This window comes from Felis catus, chromosome A3 (genome assembly GCF_018350175.1).
Source record: "Felis catus isolate Fca126 chromosome A3, F.catus_Fca126_mat1.0, whole genome shotgun sequence".
NCBI lineage: Eukaryota > Metazoa > Chordata > Mammalia > Carnivora > Felidae > Felis > Felis catus.
In genome coordinates this window covers 102,064,820-102,080,753 of record NC_058370.1, presented here as the reverse complement: position 1 = coordinate 102,080,753, position 15,934 = coordinate 102,064,820, and the positions used below count along the sequence as shown (strand labels likewise).

Below are 15,934 nucleotides of genomic sequence, written 5' to 3'. Positions count from 1 at the left end.
TTTTTTCTTTATCCACAATTTATTTTGACTATTCAAGTTTTCTTTTCCTTGCCTTTCCATATAAATTCTTTTACTCTTAGTTTTCAAATTCATTTAATGGCAAGTGGTAATTAGCAAATTGGCAACGGTTATCCTGAAGTTACTACACTCGCTGTGTTGTCATTTCTTAGGCTTGATCAGATAACCTAGGATCAGACATGCCTCCTCATAAGATGAGTCAGAGTTGGTTGATCACCAGCACTTATCAAACCAGACCTAGACAAAGGACTAGGTCTGGGGACATGTCCCTGGTCTTAATATAGTGAATGATTAGCCTGGGAGGACCATTACAATTATTGAGCACCTACTTAGTAAGCATCAACTACGTGGTGGATGCTGTCCAAGGTGCTGTCTGCTGCCATTCCCACCGTTCTGGGTGCTCTTATTCCTAAAGAAAAGGGCCCTGAGACCTTGAATTTTGGAGCTGGAAAGTCTTGGAGGCTTTGGTCTGCCACTTACTGGAGGACCTTAAGATGTGACTTAGCCTCTTTCGACCTCAGTTGCCTCCCCTGTGAGATGGGGGTAATTAGAATGCCCACATTTTGAGTGTTGTTGATGATTAAATGAGATGAGATACGCAAAGCAATGGCACAGGGCTTGCTAAATGCTCTGAAGTTTTTAGGGATGATGATGATAAAATAGAGTTGGATCCGAAAACCTTCCCCAGATGTGATCCTTGGTCTTAGTGCTACCTGGAATTTCTCTGCGCAGCAGAGAGGTCTTGACTCTGGCAGTTCTGGGAGTACAACTCTATTTCTCACTTGCCTGGTCACTCGGTGTCATTTATTTCCTCCAGAATATTTCCATTCTGGGGTCTGAGAGTTGGGTCCCAGGGCGCTGGGCCAGCGGTGCAATGTCAGAGCTGTTCCAAAGGACAGAAAGGCCCCTTGCTTCCTCCAGGTGCCCTCCTCTGCATGGGGAGAAGCGGAGGTGGGGGGGGCGCGATGAGGATGAGCCCCGCGTGGGCCGGGCTGGCTCTCTCCCAACCCGCCCAGCGGTGGCCGACTTGCTCTAGTTACCTCCTCCCACCGGCTGGGTCTCCAGGTGCCTTCCTTTAATTAAAAGTCTTTAGCCTTCCGCGACACGGGCCCTCATTTGCATGGGATCCCTCCCTTTATGCAGCCTCGGTATCAGAGCGAGCCAGGAGGTTAACGGAGCGTCGTCGCGCCTTGTCCCGGGACAGCCGGCTGAGCCCAGCGCCTAGTCCCCGCCAGGGCCCCCGGGGACTCCGCATGCCGCGGGGCGGGGACCTGCCAGGTTTGCAGCCGTTCTGCCGCCCCGCCTGGCTGGCCTGGCTCGAACCTGGCCGGAGCAGAGGCGTCCCGGCTCCGCTCCAGCGCCGGCGTGCCCTAGCCTCCAGCCTCCCGGCGTTTGCAGCCCGAGTGGCCCACGGTCCTTGAAGCCTGGGCGAGGTCCTCTGCGTCTCTGCAGCCTTCGGAGCTGATCTGGACGCATGGGAATCCAGGAGGAAGGCGGGTGTTTTCTATCCCTGGACTGAGTTCCAGGGGTTTTGCAGGGCAAGTCATGCCTCCCTCCCCAAGGAACCAAGAGCTGATCAGGAGAAATTGGTATTGGAGATTATGCAAAGCACTGTGCTATCAAGGTAGGAAGTGGTTAAAAACTGCAGGAGGGTTTCACCTCAAGGGGCACTGGAGTTCAGAGGAAAGCAGGAAGTGAACTGCCAGTCAAGGCCAGTGCCTCCCTGAGGAGGAGGAGGAGGAGGAGGAGGAGGAGAAGGAGGAGGAGGAGGAGGAGGAGGAGGAGGAGGAGAAGGAGGAGGAGGAGGAGGAAGGAGAGATAAGAGGAGATTCTGATGCTTAGAAAAATCAGGCACATTCACCAGGGTCATATAGATGCCCAGTTCAGCTGGCCTCCTAGACCGGTCTTTTCCCACTCAGAAGAAAAGGAAGCATCTACCCTGGAGTGACCAGACTCCTTCTTTCCCAGATGCTCATGCTGTAGTGGAGAAGATAGACACAGACCTGGGAAACTCTAGGTCAAGGTCTTTGCTTCTGACGCCACATTGGGCTCTAACCTCATGGTTTTAGTTTCCTCAGCAGACCTAAAGTTTTCTGTGTAACCTCCCCCAATCTGTTCAGTGTTACTGGAGTCAGTCCCTCCATCACCAGCAGCCCCAATGTCTCAAGGCCAGGGAGACAAGAGTGGTCAACCTTTTTTTTTTTTTTTTTTTTATGTGGCAGGCCCAAATTCTTAGAGATAAGGAAGAGGAGATACAGTGAGGGTTGCTTTATCTTTGCTTATTATGTTTCTACTCCTTTTCCCAGATTGATTCTGAAGACCTCCCATCCCCCAAATCTTATGAACTAGTTTAAATCTTTTCTACAAGTCCCTTTTTCCATTTTCATTTCCTTGGACTAGGAAAGAACACCTTCCTCAAAATGGCCTCCAACAGGTCTCTCCTCTAATTTGGACACTGACTATAAAGTGTGACAATATGCGTCCTAAGGCCCAACAGACAGTAGTAAACACTGGGCCATTCGATTAGGTTGCTGTCACGTAGAAGGCAGAGTATGACCCCCAGAGGATGGATCTTTGGGGACAGGCACAGCTTGAAAGAGGTGCTGGAGGACTGGAGATGAGGAGGGAGGAAGACAAGGGTGTGAGCAGTGAGCCACGTGAGCGGAAGTGTTAAGAGAGGGGTTAATGAGGGCTAGGAAAAAGGCATCCATGCAGGCTCCGAGGCAGGATCCTGAGACTGCCTTGTTCCCTCTGGGTCCTCACTGCCCTGCACAACCTTTGGATGTAGGTTCTCAATAAATATTGAAAGTAGTCGGTATTAAATGACTGTACCAAGTAGAAGTCCTCGAGGGAGAAGATATGGGAGCAGGAGAGGAGCCTGGAAGGCAGGTCTTGTGCAGATGAATTCTATTTTCAGATTGCATCTTCGTGAGAGGGGGAGTGGGGTGGAGGGCACACATGTCAACATGAACTGAAGCCCTCGTTTTCTCCTAGTGCCTCCTTGGCCTCATGAAAAGAGAGGCCTCATGAAAAGAGAGACATTTCCTAAAAGTGTAAATAAGTTTAATTGAGTTTACTGGTGAATAGCCAATTAGGCTTGTCCTGGGAGGAGGTTAGGGGGCTGGCTTAGTAGTATGTAGACACCTCACTGAGGAGGTGAAAGGAAAGGTCTAGGTAGGTCTAGGGGCTCAAGGAATGTTCATCCCGCGGGAGGGAGGCTTGTGTCCACCTGGCACAGACATAATAGCATCAGTAGTGCCAAAGGTCTTCCTGGATAGTAGAGTCATTGAAACTCTTTAGGTGCAAGTAAAGGCATCCAATGTGGATCAATTAGAGAGAATATTTTCATTGCTAAAGCAAAAAAGTAGAATTTCTTCTCTTCCCCCTCTTGCCCTTCCTTTCCCTGGCCTCCTCCTCCCCCTTCTCCTCCTCTCTTCCCCCCTCCCCCACTCCTCCTCCTCCTCCTCCTCCTCCTCCTCCTTCCTTCTAAATTGACTTCTTTGGGCTTTAAACCTGCCTCTTGTCCTAACATGGGCATTTGGTAAATGAACACATGAATTCATTCTTGGCATTTTCTTTTATTTTGTTTCTTTTTAGTTTAGAGAGACAGAGAGAAATCGAACAAGCAGAGGCTGGGACAGGGGGAGAGAGAGAGAGAGAGAGAATCTTGTGCAGACTCTGCACTGAGTGATGTGGGGCTCGATCCCACGACCCTGGGATCATGACCTGAGCAGAAATCAATAGTCGGACATGCAACTGACTGAGACACCCAGGTGCCCCCATTCTTGGCATTATAGATGCAACTGTGGGATCTCCAGAGGGGATCCTTCCAGCAGCTAGTCTGGAGACATCTGGGATGCTTCTCTGATTCCAGTAGATGCTTTATTCTGTTTTGGTTGGACATTCGGCTGGAACAAGGGGTCATCCTCGAGAGAAGTCACATGGCCTTTCCAATAGACAAGTCAGGAAAAGTGGTGGAGGTGGGGGGCAGCGGCTGAAGTTGGTGAGACTCACTTTTCAGAGTCAAAGAGAGAGAGAGAAGGCCCATCAGGCAGTCTTGGTCCTTGTGTTTCATATCTGTGTGTGCATGCATAAGGGTGTTCCTTCCAATCACCATCTTGGAGGTCTTCAAAGAATTAGAGGTTAGGACCAGCACTGGCCAAAGTTCATAAGATTTGTTTGTTTCTCTCCTAGTTCTTATTTCCTTTTGCAGGAAAGGGAGCAACGAGGGGGTGGGGTGGGGATGCAGAGTGGGGCTGGGGGAGAGAAGGGGCAGCAAACATGATGAGTCCCTGAGGACTAAGGCAAAGGAAGAAACAAGTCCACGAGAAGCTGATCTGGGCCTGTGAAGAAAGTCCGAGCACTTAAAATGTCCTTCTGGGATTCCCAGACAGTGTTCTTGGTGGTTTCTTTCCATTGGCTAGACTGCCTGTAAATCGGGTAGGTGCCACCAGGTGGAGAAGTGTCTGGATTACAGCCTCATGACTCACATTACTTCCCATGAGTGTGGGAAACTGAGAAGATACAGGGTTTTAATCATCATGCTTAAAACTGTTCCTAAACACACACACACACACACACACACACACACACACACACACACACAATACCAATTATTGAGAAAGGACTCCTCCACTAGTAAGTATTATAAATTCGTGGAAGTTATTTATCACTAATCCTCTCCAGAACTTTGTTGCTTTTTCTTGCTGTGATTTCTAAGTCCAGCCCTGAAATTCTAGGAGTCCATAACATAACATTTACAACAAGACTTATTGTACTTCATTTTTCCTAGCTCTTTACAGCTTTGGGGTCTCAACTGCATTCCCCATCTGTTCCTTTCTTACGGTTTACTTGAGCTCTGTCTCTTTTGACATCAATAACCATTCCCCGTCAACTTCCTCAACTTCTTTCCTCTCTGTTTAAAAGACGTCTCTCTCTCTCTCTCCACTCATCCATTCTCCCCCTCTTCTCTGGTGTGCTAGACACAAACGGCATGTACTTTCTTGGATTCCTGCAACTACCTTCTTTCTCTCTCTTGTTTGGAGCCCATCGCATCTTCTACTCCAAGACTTGATCACTCTGTGAGATTTGGCACTTGGGTGGACAAAGACTGAATGAGGCAATCTGGAAGTTCAGGGGCATGGGCTCACTGTTGGGTAAATCTTGACTGGTAGGAAATGAGACAGTAGAGGACGATGGTCACATAAATTCCCCATCTCCTTTCAGTGAGTACCTCACCTAAGGTATGGTTTTCTTCTTGCGGAGAAGAGAGAGAACATGTCTTGTGAGTGAGCTGCTCTGTGTCTTCCCAGCTTGTTGTGAAGTTTCCAGCAGCACAGTAATGCATTTCAGCACCGTGCTTCACACCTTCTCCTACCTTGCTTCCATTTTTTCCCTAACTTTCACTGTCCTGAGGGCTTGCACCTTTCCCTCAGGCAAAGTGTCAGCACTTCAATCCTTGCCTCAGGCTCTGCTTTCCATAGGCTAAAGGCTGAGATACTTGGCCTCAGAAGACAGTGTCCCCTTCCTTTTAAGGACAATTTTCTCACTTGGGTTCTCATTTCAATCTCTCTCTGCCTCCTCTGTGCTTCATTAACCTTTCCTCAGTTTCTTTTTTGTGATATAATCAACATATACATTTTTCCATTGTTTTCAGTTTTTAACTCCTCCCTCTTTATGGATTCCTTTCTCTCTTTTTAAAAAAATTTTTAATGTTTATTTCTTTATTGAGAGAAAGAGAGAGAGAGAGAGAGAGAGAGAGAGAGAGAGAGAGAATCCCAAGCAGGCTCCGCATGCTGTCAGCATATAGTCCAATGTGGGACTCAAACTCACGAAAGGGGAGATCATGACCTGAGCCAAAACGAAGAGTCAGACACTTAACTGACTGAGCCACCCTATGGGCACCCCAGGCGCACCTAGGGATTCCTTGCTCGTAATCTATGGACACATTCAAGTATTTCCATGAGAAATAAACATTCCCTTTACTCAAAGTGTTTAATTTCATCTCTTCCCAAACAGATTTCTTATAAAGTTATACTTACTGCCTGTATTCGTTTTCTAGGGCTGCCATAACAATGTAGCACAAATTGGGTGGCTTGAGGCGACAGCAATTCACTTTCCAATGGTCCCGGAGGCTAGAAGCCTGAAAGCAAAGTGTTGGCAGGGCTATGCTTCCTCTGAAGGAACGAACATCTTCTTTTGCCCCTTTCAGCTTCTGGTTGCTCTGGGCGATCCTTGGCTTATAGCAGGGTAACTCCAATGTCTACCTTTATCTTCGCAGGGCTGTCTTCCCTCTGTGTGTCTGTGTCTTCACAGGGCATTCTCCTCTCTCTTATGAGAACATCAATCATACTGGATTAAAGGCCCATCCTCATGACCTCGACTTAATTACATCTGCAAATACCCTATTTCCAAATAAGGTGCCAGGGATTAGGACTTCAATATCTCTTTCAGGGGGACACAATTTAGCCCATAACACTGCCTAAAGGTTGTTACGGCCAACACAGTCCTTGGCTTCTTGTAACTAGGTTTCTTTCCATACCTTGCTACTCACATGGTTCCCATAAAGGTCACCAATGCCAAATTCAGTGGCTTTTCTCAGTCCCTCTCCTTGTGACCGCCCTGCAGTATTTGTCACGGTTACCTTTTTCCCTCCTTCCTGAAGCCCTCTGCCCACCTGATATCCAGGTCATTGTGCCCATCTATGGCCCGTTCTGTCTTCCGTACTGTTCCACATGTGCCTTTTATGACTTTTCCTTCTTGCCCCATCTCCAATTCAAGATGTGTTTTAACGTTGGGGCCTTGGTCGTATTCTTCTCTTTCAACACACTCTCTCCTCTGGCCTACTCCCAACCTTCACGCTTCAGTGGTCTCTTCTAAGTAGATAACAAATATATCTCTCTGGTCCGACTGTCTCCCAAGCTCAGGGCGAGCATTACCGCTTGGAAATCACTGAAGGGCCTCAAAGGTAATATATCCCAAGCACAACAGATTATCTTTACACACACACATACACACACACACAGGCACACACACACACACACACACACCCTGATCAAAGAAACAACTTGTTTCCCTTCTTGGCTTTCCTATCGCTGGTAACAACCACAACACCCTCCCATTCTTTGTTTTCCCGGCGTCTATGTCTGTCTTTGTGAAATTGTTCTGAGACCAGACCAGCGAGATGTGCCTTATTGCCATTATTGTGAACCCAGCTTTAGACACAGGCTGTTGAGGCCTGGGGAAGTCTGGTCTACACCTGATTCTGTGGGCTAAGACTCCCACGGCAATACTAGCAAAAGGATATGTAGCAGCCCATTTGGGAATAAGGTAACCCTGGGCCTGGTTTCAAACCCGATGAGGCCCAGGGGCACCCTCTCACTCACATGCTGTTGGTTTGGGGACATACGACTTCCACATTAATTGTACATTTTTTTTCAGAGCCTCTGGTGGAGAATCTCACACGTAGCTAGCTTCCCATAAATGTGGTTGAATGATGGAATTTGCCTGGGTGCTTATCTCAGCCATAAAACCCAATACACTTGCACTCAAGGATCTGTAAATAAGCAGTGGATACTGCTTCTCTGTAACTCAACTCCCCAGAACCTTCCTTCCCAGCACAGCCAGAGAGCATAATAATGACCATGTTTAAGATTCAGGGCTGGAGTGGACTGTAGAGATGAACCTGCTCCAATGCCTTCATTCCACTGACACTCTGAGACACCGAGGAACTTCCCCAGGGCCCTGTGTGGTCCCCTTCCATGCTACCTGCATTATTTGCTTTCTCCATAGAATGGACAGCATCAGGCAGAGGGGTCCTTCTACCCCCTCACCTGCCTGCGGTGTCATCGGTGGGGGTGCGGTCCCATTGCACATTTTCATCCTGTGGGTGACATCCACCCACAGCACTGTGGGAAGTCTGCTTGGCAGCAAAGCGTCTTGGGATAACTTAGAGATATTGTCCTGCGGTGGATCCTTGGGGGTCCCGAAGTCTCAGCAGAGGGAGCAGGGAAGAGAAGGACGGTTCAGAGGCTGTCATGTATCAGGGAACATAAAGGGTACCTCTGTGTTCATATGTAGCCCAAGTGTATGTTCTGGTCTCAAAAACTCTCTTGGGACTTTATAGCCTCTTTTAATAAAGGAGGCCTTGCTGGACAGCTGAAGACTGGGATCAGTCGCATATTTAACACCTCTTCACGGGGGGCCTGATACTGTGCCTTGTATCAGACTGTGCCCCAGACAGACTGGGGAATGCAGGTTTATTTTATCTTACATTTAACTTAACTTATTGTATTCGTAAGTGTGTTGGGGTGGGATGAGCATGTGATGGGTGCCCAGACACGGCCTGAGGTCCAGGCTGGGTACAGGGAGCTGGCTGCTCCAGGAGGTGTTGCACAGTCAGGAAAGGTCTTTGGAATCCGGGCCGTTTGTTCACAGAGCCCATGCAGAGGCCCCAAGCTCCAGGCCCCAGGTGGGGTCCGGGCAAGTGGGAGGCAGGCTGCAGGTGTCACAGAGGGCTGGGGACCCCCATCTCCCTAACACTCAGGTGTCCCCTGTTACATGAAGTCTTCTTGGCCTCGGTGTCCTGTTCTTTGACTCTTTGAGCCTATGGGCTCATTGGGCAGTTGTCACGTGGCTCCGGGCTCAGAGGGACCTTAAGCATACAGCTGGAAGAAACAGAAGGTCAGTGAGGAGTCACCCACACAAGGTCCCGGTAGGATTGTGGTTGCGGCAGAGCCAGGATGGGCACCAGGCTCCCCGAGCCCAGCTCCTCCCCAGGGCTGCCTTGTCACCCCCCTTAGCCTGCTGGCTGTCTCCGCACCTTGGAGAGCAGTGCCCCGCGGTGGCTTGGGCTCCCCATTTCCTCCAGCTCTGGGCTGAAGATGCGGTGAGCAGTGAGCCTGCTCCATGCCAGGCCCTTGCTGGGCACTGACTCATCTGTCCTCTCAATCACCCTAGGAGATGAGCACTGGCTTCTTCTTCTTTTCTTCTTCTTAAAATCTTTTCAAATGTTTATTTATTTTTGAGAGAGAGACAGAGAGACAGAGAAAGAGAGAGAGCCATCCAAAGCAGGCTCCACGCTCTGAGCAGTCATCACAGAGCCGGATGTGGGGCTCGAACTCACCAGCTGCGAGGTCATGACCTGAACTTTGAGGTCATGACCTGAGCTGAAGTCAAACGCTCAATGGACTGAGCCACCCAGGCGCCCCGAGAGGCACTGGTTTCTTAATGTTGCAGTTAAGGAGCCTTAACTCAGAGGGTCGGAGAGTGTCCTCAAGGCACCCAGATACTTGCTGGCTTCTGGAGGAGCCCAAGGAGGGCCGCCCCAGGCACTGCACGCCCGCCCCTGCCCTCCGCAGCCCACCTCGGGCTGAGCTCTCTGTGCCAGGCCCTCCACCCCGACCAGCTCACCTGGGCAGGCGAGTGGAGATTGCACGGCTGGCGAGTGATACATGGCAAGCGTCGCCTCCTGCCTGACAGGCAGAAGATAAACAGCTCCCCGTTAAATCTCACTTAATGCTGATATTTATAAATTTATTCAGCTTGTGTTTACTGAATCGAGAGAATGCCTAATAACATAGCGTGCTTCATCTCACATGTTTCTACTAATGAGAATGCAAGTATTGCTTAATTTTTTTTTTTAACATTTCATTTGCTTTCCACTCTCACCGCTCCCCCCCACCCCCCCCCCCCCGCCCGCCTCCACCTCCTCCTGTTGTTGTTGGTTCGGATTTTAAGCCGTGGCCGAACTCTGGAAAGTTTGGGCTTCTTGGATGTCAGCGAGGAGAGGAGCAAAGTGGGCGTGGGTCTGTGGTTGCAGGGAGCCCCGTTCCCCCCACGCAGTTCACCCCATAACGTCCATGCTCAAGGAGTCGGGGTGCTGAATGCCGGGGCCCGCCGAGGGGAGACAGAAGCCTGCTGCACTTTGGGGGGCCGCGGGCTTTGAGTCAGAGTTGGCAGTGTCGTGAAGCTTCAGGACGGGGAATTTAGGGCAGAGAGCAGGGGACAGCGCCCTAAGCTTTAGAGAGACAAGGAGGATGGCTAGAATGAGCAGAAGAGTAGAGGCAACACCTGCGGGGCTGCGGTGCAGCTGTGTGTGAATGTGTGTGTGTGAGCATGTGTGTGAGTGTGTGTATGTGTAAAAGGTGTGAGTGTGTGTGAATGTGTGTGTATATGCATGAACCTGTGTGAGTAAGAGAGAGGGAGAGGGAGAGACTCGGCTTTTACCTTGGTTTGAGCTGCTCACCATGGGTGTGTTAAGGTGAATGCCTTCCCCTGACTGTTGATGGCCCTGAGGGGGACGGTGCTGGCTGCTGCAGGGTGGTTATGGGGCATGCCAGGCCAACAGGCTGCACCGGGCCAGGGAGTGTGCCAGGAGCAGGGCAGGAGAGGTGACAGAGATCAGCAGAGCTCAGGAGGACGCTCACAAATGCATTCTGGCAGAGGGCCGAGGGTTGGGAGAGCTGTGCTGTGCTGTGCTTCCTTGGCGGGGAGAGAAAGGAGTGGGGTGGCAAGCCGCCAGGCCTGGGTGGCCTGGTCGACAGGGAGTCAAGAGGAGGGAGGACACCATGGAAAAGTCTGGAATCAGGGTGGGGTTGCAGAGAGCTGGAGCCCGGGAGGAGGAAGGCAGAGGCATGCTGCCCAGGGGACAGGACTGGGAGGGGCTGGGGCAGGTGCACAGGGACAGGGGGAGGGACAGGAGTCTGCTCCAGGGGGACAGAAACAGGATCTGCGATGAGGAAGTGGGAGAGAAGATGGGTACAGGCCTGCCCGGGACCCTGTCCCTCTGCCAGTCCCGACCAGTGGCTGCTGTTCATCCTCCCCCAGCCCCGCATGGAACCTGCACGCTGTCCAACGTGTCTCTTTCCCTTGTAGGGTTTTCCTTCTCTCTTCCAAGCAACGATTCTTACCATGGAACTGAAACATCATTTTTAATTTGAAAAACTGTATATAACTTTGAATATAGAAGTCACGTGGAATAATTTATACTTTCCTGTCCAGACCCCCTACACGTGGAAACTTACCGACAGCTGTAGACACTTCTCTTACAGTTCAGCCAATGGCCCCCTGCCCCCTCCCTGTGCATTGGCTGGAGGAGAGGCTGTAATGAAGGAGACCGGCCTTCTGGCCCTGACCCCTGTGACCTTGGATGAGCCACGGGCCCCTTTGAGCCTCATGACCTGAAGCTCCGGGCCTTCTGGTCCTACTCTGGGTGACCGATTCTGGTCTGGGCATCACCTTCTGCTGGACCAGCAGAACAAGAGGGCCTGGCATGGCCTGGGGCAGCTCTGGGAGAGTATTTTCTGCTTTTTTCTCATTTGAGAGGCGGCAAGGTCGTCTTCCCTGAAGTCTGGCATCTTACGGGGTCTCATGACTTTGGGCATCGCCCAGGGGGCTGGGACCAGCACGGGAGCCACGGAACTTGGGGAGAGGATGGAAGACCCAGCCAAATGCCAAAAACCATTTCCCCGAGGGCAGGGGGTAGGTAAGGCATCAAGTTCTGGTTCTGCCGATCGCTGGCTCTGTGCCCTGTACAGAGTGCTCACCCTGTCCGTGTGCCTGTTTCCCCGTCCACAGATGTCATCAGATGACCAAGAAAAGTTTTCCAGCTCTACTGATAGTCTAATTCCACAGCTACCTGCCCAGGCAGCCCTACACCATGGTGTCCTCGCCTTCACCGCCCGGCCCCACGGGCTGACCCACACAGGGCTGGGGAAGGGGCAGCCCTCCCTGCCAGGGCCAGCACATCCTGGGCCATCTGAATCGCTTCCCTGAGGGTTGGGGAGCAGGCAGGTGGCACGGACATCGGAGGCCTTGGGTAGCAGCTACCTGTTTTCGGAGTGAGTGGGGAAGCCCCATGCCCAGCCTGTACTACTTCTGTCTGCTTCCTGTCCCCTGATTTGGTCCTTTCCACATGCAGCTGGTGTCCCTGTTGACATCTATGCTCATACCTCTGAGGTTCATAAGGATGGTCAGCCATCCCAGGCTCCTCTCTGCTCTGCAGCAACAGCAGGAACTTCCTCTTGAACCCCCACCCCCAATGCCTCCCTCTGGGCCCAGCTCTGTTTGGGGTTCCTTCAGGAGGAGGGGGAGGGGGACAGGGGCTCATCCCTCTCTTTTGTGCTGCCTTTCCCTCCCACTTCCGCTCCCCTCGCTGCTCCAGGTGACCTTTCACCCCTCCCTTGGATGTCCCTCAAAGGCAGCTCCTGTGGTTAATAACTTCGGCTGGCAACCCCACACAAAGCCAGGGCCGGAAACCATTGTCCGGGGGACAATGGCCGAGCAGCCCAATAATGAGGCGGCCACAGTGTTGTCTGACATCCTACGTTGCCCTGGCAAAGGAGGAGGGGCAGTGGGGTTTGCCATGCCCTCACCTCCTGGAGTTGAATTATTCCCCTCGCGCATGGTGGCTCCTCTTTCTGAGGGGACACCAGGCACCTGTACCCCCCAATCTGCCCCATTTTCCTGGGACTGCAGGTGGGTAGATGTCACCCAGAGACACCCCTCCCCACCAATATACACCACCACTGCTCCGACTCGGCTCATTTTCCCACTCCCAAGCCCAGAGGCAGAGCACCACATGCTTTGGCAATTGACTGGCTTTGGCAAATGGATCAGGGAGGGGAGATCTCGGCCTGCTGTCTGATGGGAAGCCTGTGGCACTCTGAAGAGTGTGTAGCCTCTGGAGCCGGCAGGTGTGGGTTCAAGGCTTCCCTCCTCCCTTCCTGGCTGTGTGACCTTCGGGAAGCTGTTTAACCTCTCTGAGTCTCTGCTTATTCATTTGTAAAAGGGATGGGAGGGGAGCCAAGAGGAGGGGCCTCAAAGGTCACCTCAGAGGTGAGTATCTGTGACCTCTGGCAGTTGCCACACCCTTGCCACTCTTGTGGGGACTTAGACAGCGTCCCTCCCCTTGTCCCCTCCTGTGTGGGAGTAGCCCTGCCTCAGTTAACATCTGACTTCTTTTTAGGCAGGCCCCTGTCTTGTGTCCCAAACCAGACTGTAAATTACTCGGGGACATAATGTGTCCCATGCCGTTCCTCTGTCTCTCCCCCCTTCTGCCCTCTGCACAGTGCTGGGCACTCTGGGTCCCAGTGAAGCCACAAGAATTGATTGCTGATACTTGCAAAAGGTTTTCAAGCGATTCTCAGCTCTGCTGACCACTAGACTTACCTGGACAGGTTTAAAAAATACCCAGGAATTTTGACCTAATTAGTGTGGTCGATGGCATTGGGTGTGTGTGTGTGTGTGTGTGTGTGAGAGAGAGAGAGAGAGAGAGAGAAAAAGAGAGAGAGAGACAGGTGGGAGTATTTTAACATCCAGGTACAGAAGCACTGATTTGTGTCCTCAGAGAACATGCCTTCTCACATTTAGCTTGAGCACAGCCCTTCTCTAGGGGGAGAAATGGTCTTTGTTGGAAGACATTCTGGAAGGTAGTCTACTTTACCGTGGCTTGACTGGAAGCAAATGGTTTAGAGGTAGGGATAGTTTTATTTTTAAATCAACTTTATTGAGCTATAATTTGAATATACTAAAATGTACCCACAGTTCATGAGTTTTGACAAATATGTACCTCTGTGTAACCCCTGCCCTAATCAAGATACAGAATCATCTGTGGTCCCTGAAAGGGTCCTCGCAGACCTGAGATGTCAAAAACTTCCCAGGTGATTTTGTGCCACAGCAGAGTCTGAGAATTGTGAAGGCCGGACACTCACCTACTGACTAGCCGTGCTAGTCACTTCTTGCACTTTGGCACACACGGCCTCACCCGGGGATTGTTGAAAAGCAGATTCCGTCCCAGGGCTGGGCCTGGGACTCTGCATTCCTAACACGCTCCGCCCACACTTTGAGACCTGGGTTCCACATCCCTCACTCTGCAGATGAGGGAGCTGAGCCTCAGAACACGCATGTGAGCGACCTGGAAACCCTGCTTTTGAAGCTCCTGGCCTAGTGACAGTCCTACCCATGCCTTCCAATCGTTCTCTTTTTTAGCATAGCTCAAACCCTGAGTCCCAGACAAGAGGCCTGGCTGTGATGGCTTCTCCCTTCTCCTTCCTTCTGGGTGTTGTCTGTAGCTTCCCGCCTACTCCCACCTGCCTTGGACCCCCTTACGTCCCTCTCCTGGAAAAGATCTCCTTTGCTGCCTGTTCCTGAATGACCTACCCATCCCCTAGCAACACCCACCTTCCCCGGCCCATTCTATTCCTTGCTGTGCATCAGTCCAACTTAATGAGCAAGTGTTTATTAAGCATTCGCACCGGGCCAGGCCTGATCACGCCCTTGAGGAGGAGGATAAACCAGAAACTATGATTAAGTTAACCGAGAAGGCAATTAAATAACAGAATATATGTACTGGGAGAGACCTAGGTGATCCCCCCCCCCCCTATTTCACTGATAGTGTTTAGGGGAAGCCCTCTACCCAGGGCAGAGGGGTAGGTAGAGTAGACTTGGCAGGGGAGGAAGGATTTGAGAAGGCCTCTGGACATAGCATAGGAGAGGCTATGAGAAGTCAAGGCAGGGCATCCTGGCTCATGGCAGGAAGGAGACTCTCTCATGGAAACTGGGCCCCAGTTCTCAAAGGCTTGGGAAGAGGTCCTATGGATCTGGTCGCCCAGACAAGCCTGTCAGGATAGTCATCACTGCTGGGGCACGGGAAGTGTCCACCCAGGAGCCTTCTGGGCACTGGGTGTATGGTGTCACCTCCCCCAGCACAAGCAAGGTGTGTGCCTGGGGTGGTCAGAGGATTACGTGCTGTAACCGCTGGGACCTGGAGATGTTCGGTCTGGGAGACCTGGGGGCCATGTTTAAACATCAGCAAAGCTATAACACTGATGTCATTAAAACTGTGGAATTTAGAGAGAGGACGGATTCAGTTCACCCTTGGGAGAAGCTAGGTTCTAACACCGGTCCCCCAGGATAGACTGAGCCACCTGAAGAGGAAGGGATTTGCAGTCCCTGAGTGTGGACAGCTGAGAATGGACGGGGACAGAGGTGCCAGACCTCTAAGCTTCCCTGTCCCCTCCCCAAGAGTCCACCAGGGGAAGCCAATCATCCTGGGGGCCTCGAGTCCATTTTTGTGCCTCAGGCGAGCCCCCCATAACAATTCTCCTGTGGCTACCTGACTGAGACAGATTTCCCTTTTTCTAGAAGAGGGGCAGCCATTTGCCTTCTCGTATATATCCACACCCAGAATTCAATATTTACAGGCAAGAACATGGATGGCAGCATAGGTTTAGGAAAGACGGATGCGGTGGGATTCTATCAGGTTGCATCAGAGGAATCTTTAGGCATCTGCAAAAAATAGACTTGAAATTTAAATAAAAGGTTAGTGCTGCACATGTAGAAAAGAGCATTAAGATAATGAGGCAAGGCTTGTCTAGGAATACCGTCAAGCTCCAGATTGCTGTGGATTGGATGTCTTGTGGGCTTCTGGGGGGGATCAAATGTGACTGGAATGTGACGAGCCCTGGGACTGGGCTCAGCCCTGCCCTGGCCAGCCGGGTGTCCTTGGGCATACTGTGGGTAAGTTTCTCCTTTTGCATGAGGCTGAGATCGTCATCAAACGATTTAAGCTTTCTTCCAGCTTAGATGCAATAGAGTTCGGTAGTTTTAGGATTCCATTCAACTTCCCATCCAGCGGTAGAAATCAGGGCCAAGCTGGACTGCCTCAAGGGAATGGTGGGGTCCGTGTCCAGTAGGCCCGGCCACGATTACACTGGGAGGGTCCGGAGGGAGAGGCGCAGAGGTGGATGACAAGAGTGACTTGAGATGGGGAAGAAAAAATTGGAGGTCCTCAGACTCTTCGGTCACGCATTGCAGACGCTCACGTGCCTGCCAACTGCCTGCCAGTCAGACTTGGAACATCCCCACGGGACCTCACAGGGGTCGCCTGGTCCGTGTTCCACAAAGCAGGAACAAC

General features: G+C 51.4%; 1 pseudogene; it reads right to left on the bottom strand.

Annotated features, from left to right (window-relative positions):
- Nucleotides 1-226: 226 nt before the first annotated feature.
- Nucleotides 227-332, bottom strand: LOC111559954 (annotated as a pseudogene).
- Nucleotides 333-15,934: the final 15,602 nt, after the last annotated feature.